This window comes from Sciurus carolinensis, chromosome 2 (genome assembly GCF_902686445.1).
Source record: "Sciurus carolinensis chromosome 2, mSciCar1.2, whole genome shotgun sequence".
Classification (NCBI taxonomy): domain Eukaryota; kingdom Metazoa; phylum Chordata; class Mammalia; order Rodentia; family Sciuridae; genus Sciurus; species Sciurus carolinensis.
The window spans coordinates 119,141,364-119,149,880 of NC_062214.1; the positions used below are offsets into that span (position 1 = coordinate 119,141,364).

General features: G+C 36.8%; 1 pseudogene; it reads left to right on the top strand.

The window, feature by feature from the left end:
• The first annotated feature begins 347 nt into the window (after positions 1–347).
• Positions 348–1,287, top strand: LOC124977386 (olfactory receptor 4F3/4F16/4F29-like; annotated as a pseudogene).
• The last annotated feature ends 7,230 nt before the right edge of the window (positions 1,288–8,517 follow it).

Consider the following 8,517-nt stretch of genomic DNA (forward strand, 5'->3'; position numbering starts at 1 on the left):
AGGGATTAGTTCCATGTGACTGGTGCTGACCAGAATCAGAGGGGTTTGGTGTGAGTTCTTATTACTTATGTTCGTCATCTTTTTTCATGTGAGAAAGATCATCTAGCTGGGAGGAAACAGGGTGTTATATTAAATAGAGACAGAACATTAGTGATAAAGAGGAGATCCACACAATAGTGATCGACTTTATATTTCAAAGACTGTCAGCATGTGAAGTCAGGTTTAATGCTAAAGTATAAATAAGCTTTCAAAACTTTGACTTCTCTCCTCCTGGTCTATTAACATAGTTGTCATAATTTACATTTTCTCCTGTTGTTCTTCCACAGGCAGCACATCCAATAAAACCAATGGAAGGAGCAAATCACTCTGTGGTGTCTGAGTTTGTGTTCCTGGGACTCACCAACTCCTGGGGTATCCAGCTACTCCTCTTTGTGTTCTCCTCCATGTTTTATGTGGCAAGCATGATGGGAAACTCCCTCATTGTGTTCACGGTGGCTTCTGAGCCTCACTTGCATTCTCCCATGTACTTTCTCTTGGCCAACCTCTCCTTTATTGACCTGGGTTTTTCTTCGGTCATCTCCCCCAAGATGATTTATGACCTTTTCAGGAAGCACAAAGTCATCTCCTTTAGAGGATGCATCACACAGATCTTCTTCATCCATGTCATTGGTGGTGTGGAGATGGTGCTGCTCATAGCCATGGCCTTTGACAGATATGTGGCCATATGTAAGCCTCTGCACTACCTGACCATCATGAGCCCAAGAATGTGCATCTTCTTTTCAGTGGCTGCCTGGGTGGTTGGCCTTATGCACTCAGTGGTTCAATTGGTTTTTGTAGTAAAGTTGCCCTTCTGTGGCCCTAATGTGTTGGACAGCTTTTACTGTGACCTTCCTTGGTTCATCCAAACTTGCCTGCACAGACACCTACCGACTGGAATTCATGGTCACAGCTAATGGTGGTTTCATCTCTGTGGGCTCCTTCCTCATACTGGTCACTTCCTATATTGTCATCATTCTCAGTGTTCAGAAACACTCTTCTGCTGGTTCCTCGAAGGCTCTGTCCACCCTTTCAGCTCACATCACTGTGGTCGTCTTGTTCTTTATTCCTTTGATATTTGTCTATGCACGGCCATCTCCTGCCACACACCTGGACAAGTTCCTGGCCTTCTTTGATGCAGTTCTGACTCCTTTTCTGAATCCTGTCATCTACACACTAAGGAATCAAGAAATGAAGGTGGCAATGAGGAAAGTATGCAGACTGCTAGTGACTTATAGGAAGATCTCCTAAGTGATTGGTGGTGTTGTGAAGAGTGTTCATAGAATACTGAAGTTCACTGTGATGGTCAGACTCAGATAAAAGCTTCCCTTTGTCCTCCCTTGATTTGATTATCCATATTGTATTAGGTGCATTTTATCTTTCACTTAAGAGAGAGGGGCATTCACTTCTGAAGGGAGATGAGGAATTGCATACAAAGTATTTAGAAACCAAAGACTATGATAATTTTGAGGCTCAATTCCAAAGGGATGATATTATTGAAGTAATTATTAGAAATACATAAAAGGGCGCTCTACTTTGAGGCCTTCTGAATAGGGAGAAGTTTCTCCTTAGAACTCTGTAATCTAGTATGGCCTCATCTTAACTTGACTCCATCTGCAAAGATCCTATTTGCAAATAATCTCACCTTCACAAAACTGCCAAGTATCTATTTGGTGGACACAAATCAGCCCAAAGTAGTAGTATAGTAGTGAAGCTATCAGGGAACTGAAATGGTTGAGGTATAGCTACAGAGTGAAAATGGATTTGAAATCAACATAATAGAAGTAACTTAGAGAAAACTGAGTTCTAGTCTTGCTTTAGTATGACATTTGGTAATTAAGCATTACTAAGTGCTTTTTATTTTAGTAAATTCATCAAAGCTGCACTCTGTAAACTTTGCCCAAAATTTAACATATATCATTGCCATTCTTCAGTCTCATTATTTGAAGTTATATCTATACAACAAAGGAAAAAGAGAATTTACTTCCTAAACTTTCTATATCCTTGAGGTTTTATCTTTTGCTAAAACTGGGCTGTGTATTCATCAGCGAAGGGGCCAAGTTCAAGTGCTCCATTTTTATATTTTGGTCAGGATTATTTCTCATCTCATTACCCCTTTTAATTATGACTTTAACCAGAGTTACTTACTCTTATTTCATAGAGAATACTTTTTTTTAAAAACTTGCAGCCTGCTGGGCATGGTAGCACATTCCCAGTGGCTTGGGAAGCTGAGGCAGGAGTACTGTGAGTTCAAAGCCAGCCTTGGCAACTTAATGAGACCCTACACAACTTAGTGAGACCCTGACTCTAAATAAAATATAAAAAAGGGCTAGGGATGTGGCTTAGTGGCTGAGCACCCCTGGGCTCAATCTCTGGTACCAAAACAAAACAAAACAAAACAAAACAAAACAACAAAACCAAACCCCCTGTAGCCTGATGATATTTAGTGTGGTAAAATAATTTTGTTGAGGCACTATTTTAATAGGGGAATAGAGACCTTGCAGCATTGCACTGGGTTGAATTCTCAATACAGTAAGGATAAGTGGAGAATTACATAGGTAAGGAGCAGGTTCTGGGTCAGTGGATTGAAAATTATTAAGAGAAGATATCAAGGGTGGGGTATTCTCTCTCTTTCAGATTTTTGCTAAAACTGAGTTTATCTACCATCAGGAAAGGGCACCCAGGTAGAGGCCTAGTTGAGAAGAGGGCTCAGAGAGGTCTGAGTAATTTTGGTCAGGGAGAAAATCTTTGCCCTTTCAAAGGAGAATTGTCTGACATATACAATTATTTTAGTAGATGAGAAAAGCTCATGAACACTCAGAATATAACCTCCTATTTCTGCAAATATCCTATCCACATAATAAAGGCAGCAAGTGCTATTTTTAATCTGTTATGTCTCATCATCCAATATATAGGACACCTATAAAAACTATATATTGGATGATGGGACATAATGGGTTAAAAGCAGAAAAAATGAATATATTTTACTAACATGATCTGAAGATACAGAAGTTCTGTACAAGTATAGGTAAAATAATACATATACACACACATGCACTCACACGTATGTAAGTGTGAAATATTTTCCTATGCACTCTCATACCACATCTCTAAGAGCTGTTCTGTTTCCCATGGAAGCAAGAAAAATTTTGCACAAACAGACCAATAGATAAATAAAGTAAACTATCTATGTCTATTATCTTCCATCTAATACATGTTAGGTCCCCACCATCACAATAGAGATGACCAAATGATCAGATCTTGAAATCAAATTTGTAATCCTTATTGTCACCAGTGAGGAATTCACTACTTATCAGGCATGTTGAACCAGAACCAGAATCAAATTTTCCCCAAAGCCAGAAAAATAAATAAAATTCAACATATCAGAAAACAAAGCAGAGGTCAGAGTGCAGCTTGACAATCAGTGTAGGAATCTGGAGGAGACACGACTGGACTTAAACCAAGGGGTGCATTGTTCGGGAAGCAGATTAACTAACTCCAGAAGGTGTGCTCTCTTGGTTATCTTGATGGGACCTTCAGAGGGAAAAGAAGATGCTTTTCAAAAAATTAAAGACACAGTTCCTACACGGTGGTCCTGTGTCATTTATTCATTTCCCTGGTGAGGGAACCAGCAAGATCTTAAGCTGGTTCCAAACTGGTGATGGAATCTGTTCCTGAGACTGAATGAATCCCCATGAAAATGCTCTTCAAGTCCTCTTGAGTTCACCAATTTCATGATTCTGACAGTGACAATGTTTTATAAATGAACTAAAGAACTGTTACGACTTCAGAACCCAAAGTGGGGGGAAACTAGAGTCAGACTATCTCTTATTTAGACATATATCCTTATAAATTATATTTCTCATTTATTCCATTTTCATATACAATTCTTTTCTGTTGGTGGGATCCTATTTGATAGAAGCACAGTATTTGATACATGATATAGAAACAGCCTATATCTTAAGTTAAGAAAGATTAGAGAGGCAGTCAGATTGAATAATGCTCAAATTTACTATTAACTAGGGAAATTCAAATCAAATCAATTCTCTAGACAGAAAGCCACTATGTTGTGTACAACATGGTGTATTATTTATAAAAGCTGGGTTGGAAAGTTCCCCAGATGTATGACACAATGAGAAATTCCATTCTTGCACTGTAGAAACAAGGTCCAGTGTGACAGTGTGTAGTTTGTTGGTTAAGGTGTTGATGAGATGTTACTGGTTTCATGAAGGATACAAATCCCACAGTGATGACACCCAGAAGCCTTGGATCTGGTAGTTACAAACTTTGGTGGTCATGAATCTACCAACCAAGCAGAAAGGAAGGCATCAGTAACTGCATCCACCAGGTAATGTAGCTTGTTCTTTTCCCTAATCAATAAGTATCTCATATAAGTAAATATGTGAAGGTGCTCATCCTGTTGCCTAATTAACAACCATGCTCATGGACTTTTATATGTGACTAGTTAGCAGTATTCCTTAAACGTGTTTTCTAGAAACTCCACTTGTCATTATATATCCTTTGGAAGTACTTGCACATGTGTACAAAAAGACATCTAAAAATATCTGCCTGCTGTTTCTTACAAAGCAAAAATTTACAGAAACCTACCTGTACAGTAATGTGGGATGGTTATACAAACTCTTGTGATGGCTAGTCCCTACCCACTCTCCCATATCTAATTTTCATCATGTTTCCTTTGCTCTGCTCTGTCAAACTGAGCATTTGGGACTGGATCAATGGGTGGTTGTTGCCCTTGGCCTTCTGCTTGAAGCTAATGGAGGCTATGGCAGGAATTTGGAGGACAGAAAGCAAGTGGAATCAGGGTGTGGATTTCCTCATCTTCCTCTACCAAAGCCCTCAGCTCTTCTTGGTGGCCTTCTTCTATTGCCAGAGCTCTTTGGTTTCTGTTAATGCTTCCTCCCAAGAACCCTCAGCTTGGGCATAGTAATCATTTCCCATTGTATCTAGATCCTGGATACCTTACCATTCCTTTTTGGTTTCCTTTAATACTGCCTACACCTTGTAAATTAGACTTAGAGATAAGAACTGAAAACCAGTCACACTAAATAAAGAATTGCTTAGTATTTTTTTTTCCATTTTGATGCTCTACCATCTATTAAGTTTCACATTCAAAGATAGAAAAAAAATTGCTGTCCTTGGCATCACTGTTAATGGCAGCCCATAATATATTTTCCATAAAAACAAAGTAGACATTTTATACATTAACTCCCTTAGTCATTTTAGAGGAATGATACCTAATTCCTAAAGGAAGAAAAATCATGATCATCTTATAGACAAGTGGAAGAAAGGTAATCTAAACTTTCAAGTGTAGAAAAACATAATCCAAATTCTAGCTAAAGGATATTCTGTTCCAGATTATTATGACCCTGGAAAGAGACCTTGGAGCAATTGATGATAGAAGAAACTGGGTTTGGGTCTTATAAGAGATAATGGTAAAGTTGTAAATGATAGCATTTTTGTTAAGTAGTCAATACAACATAATTTACCAAGAGAAAAACAGCTGATGTAGTATTTTGGTCTATGTTAACTATTCATGTCAATTAGTTATTACACATAATGTTAAAATGAGTTATGCATAGATGCTATAGGTATAGAAATACCATACACTGCCCTCAATTTTGGATATTTACAACCAAAAGATACTGGTTCTTTGGAGAAAGAAAGATTTTATATTTTTAGTACAAATTCATGGAAGAAACAGAAAGACTGAGATAGGAAAGGGGCTTCCTGCCTTTTTCAGAAATAAAGGCAAGTTGACCTTATGCTGTTTGATCAAGATATAAATCAATGCTGATTTATTAGATTACATGTTTCTAAAATCTTTGATATAGCCAAGGGAATAGCTCATTAGTGAGAGGAATTGACAGATTATTCTGAAAGTCCTTAGGTCTGTGTTCAGCCTAAACACCTATATTTTCATCTCCTAGTAGTCATTTAATCAATATTATTATGTGTTACCCAGAGGTGTAAATCTGTTGTATGGCATTTATTACTACGATGCTTTAAGCTGATATGAACTAGCATTTTTAGAGTTGTTCCTCATCCATTCTGACCAAGTATTTGTAAATTTCCTCCTTATTATCTCTACACCCAGGAAAAATTTAAAGGAGCCTGTAATATTGTGATTAAGTATTTTATTTCATAGGGAGAAAGACTGAGTAGGAAAGTTCCATGTTTCTGAAAGTTTGACTGATTTTAATTTTAGAATTCCATTAATCTTTTTTACTAGGCTGGAAGATTGGAGATGGTGTGAATAGTGGAATTTTTGTCCAAGTGATAATTCCCCATTGCAGGAAATAATGACATAAAGCTCTTACAAAGTGCTTGCTCCTATGACACTCTTCCCAAATATGTCTTGTGTGTGTGTATGATAAGTGCACTTAGAATCTGATCTCTTATCAAATTTTAAGTGAAAGGTACTGGTTTATGAACTATTGTTGCTATGTTTGATATTGATCTCCAGAACCTATGCATCTTACTGCTGTCAGTTTGTATCCTTTGATCACTGTCTCTCAGTTTCTTCTTTCTCACAGCTCCTAGTAACCACAGTTCTACTCCCAGGTTCTATGAGTTAGGCTATTTTAGATTTCACATGTAAGAGAGATTGTGCAATAGTTATCAGCATACTTCGATCAGCCTCATTCCACTGTTCCTCAGATCATCTCTGCCCTTTAATCCCCTGTTTATGCTCTACTAAGCTGTAAATTCCTTCTATTTTCATGAGATTCCCTTTTTACACAGTCGCTATTTCTCCCTTCTTGTACATATGAGAGAAAACATTTGACACTTGGCTTTCTGAGTGGCTTATTTCACTTAGCATGATGTTATCCAGTTCCATCTATCCATTTGCCATCAAATGCCATAATTTCATTTTACTTTGAGTAAAACTCCATTGTGTGTGTGGGTGTATATATATATATATACATATATATATGATACATATATATGCAAATGTGATATATATATATCACATTTTCTTTATCAATTCATTCATCTGTCGATGGGCACCTATATTGGTTCTATAACTTACTGTGAATTGTGCTGATATACACATTGGTATGCATGTATCACTACAGTAGAAGTCAGTTATTTTTCATGGATCAGTTTTTTGAGGACTAGGATGTTTGATTAGTATATTTGAGTTTTGTTTTGTATTCTTTTATTTTTATTTATTTATTTTTTTTACAAATTTTACTTTATATATATATTTTTCTTTAACCTGTTTCCCTCAGTTCTCTTTCTCACTTTTCTTCTGCTAGGAGCTAATCTCTATTGTTCTCTTTCATCCTTCCTTTAATTTTTACTTGTCTTCTCTCCTCCTTCCTCATAATCATCCTATATCACTTCTGTTCTCTCTTTGTTCACCATTCCAAATTATAAAGTCTTTTGCAAACTTACTGTTTTTATTGTGGGCAATAATGGATCATATTATTTCTGTTTATCCTGACAATTAACATTGTAGATATCATAGTAGGAACTATTTGGTTTAATGCTGTATATTGTCCAAATTGGTTGTTGTTATTTTGTCTCTCCCTAAATGATGAGGCACTGTAAACCTTCAGGGACACTGTAAGTCCACAGAGTAGCAACTCTACTGCCTCAGATCCATACTGTTAGCTGGGTAGACACACAAACGACATGAAAAAGCAAGGGAACAAATTGGGACAAATCGTCCCAAACAAACCAAGATATTCTAATAACAGAATCCATGGACACCACAGTGGAAGAAACGTCAGAGATGGAGTTTAGAATGTACAGTGTTAGACTGATCTGTGAGATAAAGGATGATATAAGGAGTGAAATCAGAGAGAAAATACAGGAAGTAAAAGATCACTTTAAAAAAGAGAGATTCTGAAAAAAATCAAGCAGAGATCCTCAAAATGAAGAAATCAATAAACCAATTTAAACATTCAATTAAAAGCATCACCAACAGACTAGACAACTTGGAAGACAGAGTTTTAGGCAATGAAGATGAAATATATAAATTCAAAACAATGTTGACCATGGAGAGAAGATGTTGAGACCATGAAACAAACTTCCAAGAAATATGGGATAACATGAAAAGGCCAAATTTAAGATTTATTAGGATAGATTAAGGCATAGAGATACAAACCAAAGGAATGCACAGTCTTTTCAATAAAATAATATCAGAAAATTTCCCAAATTTAAAAAATGTAATGAAAAATTGACTACAGGAGGCTTACAGGACCCCAAATATACAAAATTACTACAGAGCCACACCAAGGTACATCATTATGAAAATGTCTATCATCCAGAATAAGGATAGAATTTTAAAGGCTGTGAGAGAAGAGTATCAGATTACATATAGAGGGTAACCAATTCGGATCTCAGCTGATTTCTCAACCCAGACCCTCAAAATTAGGAGGTTCTGGAACAACATATACCAAGCTTTGAACAAAAATGGATCCCAACCACGAATTTTGTATCCAGCAAAATTAA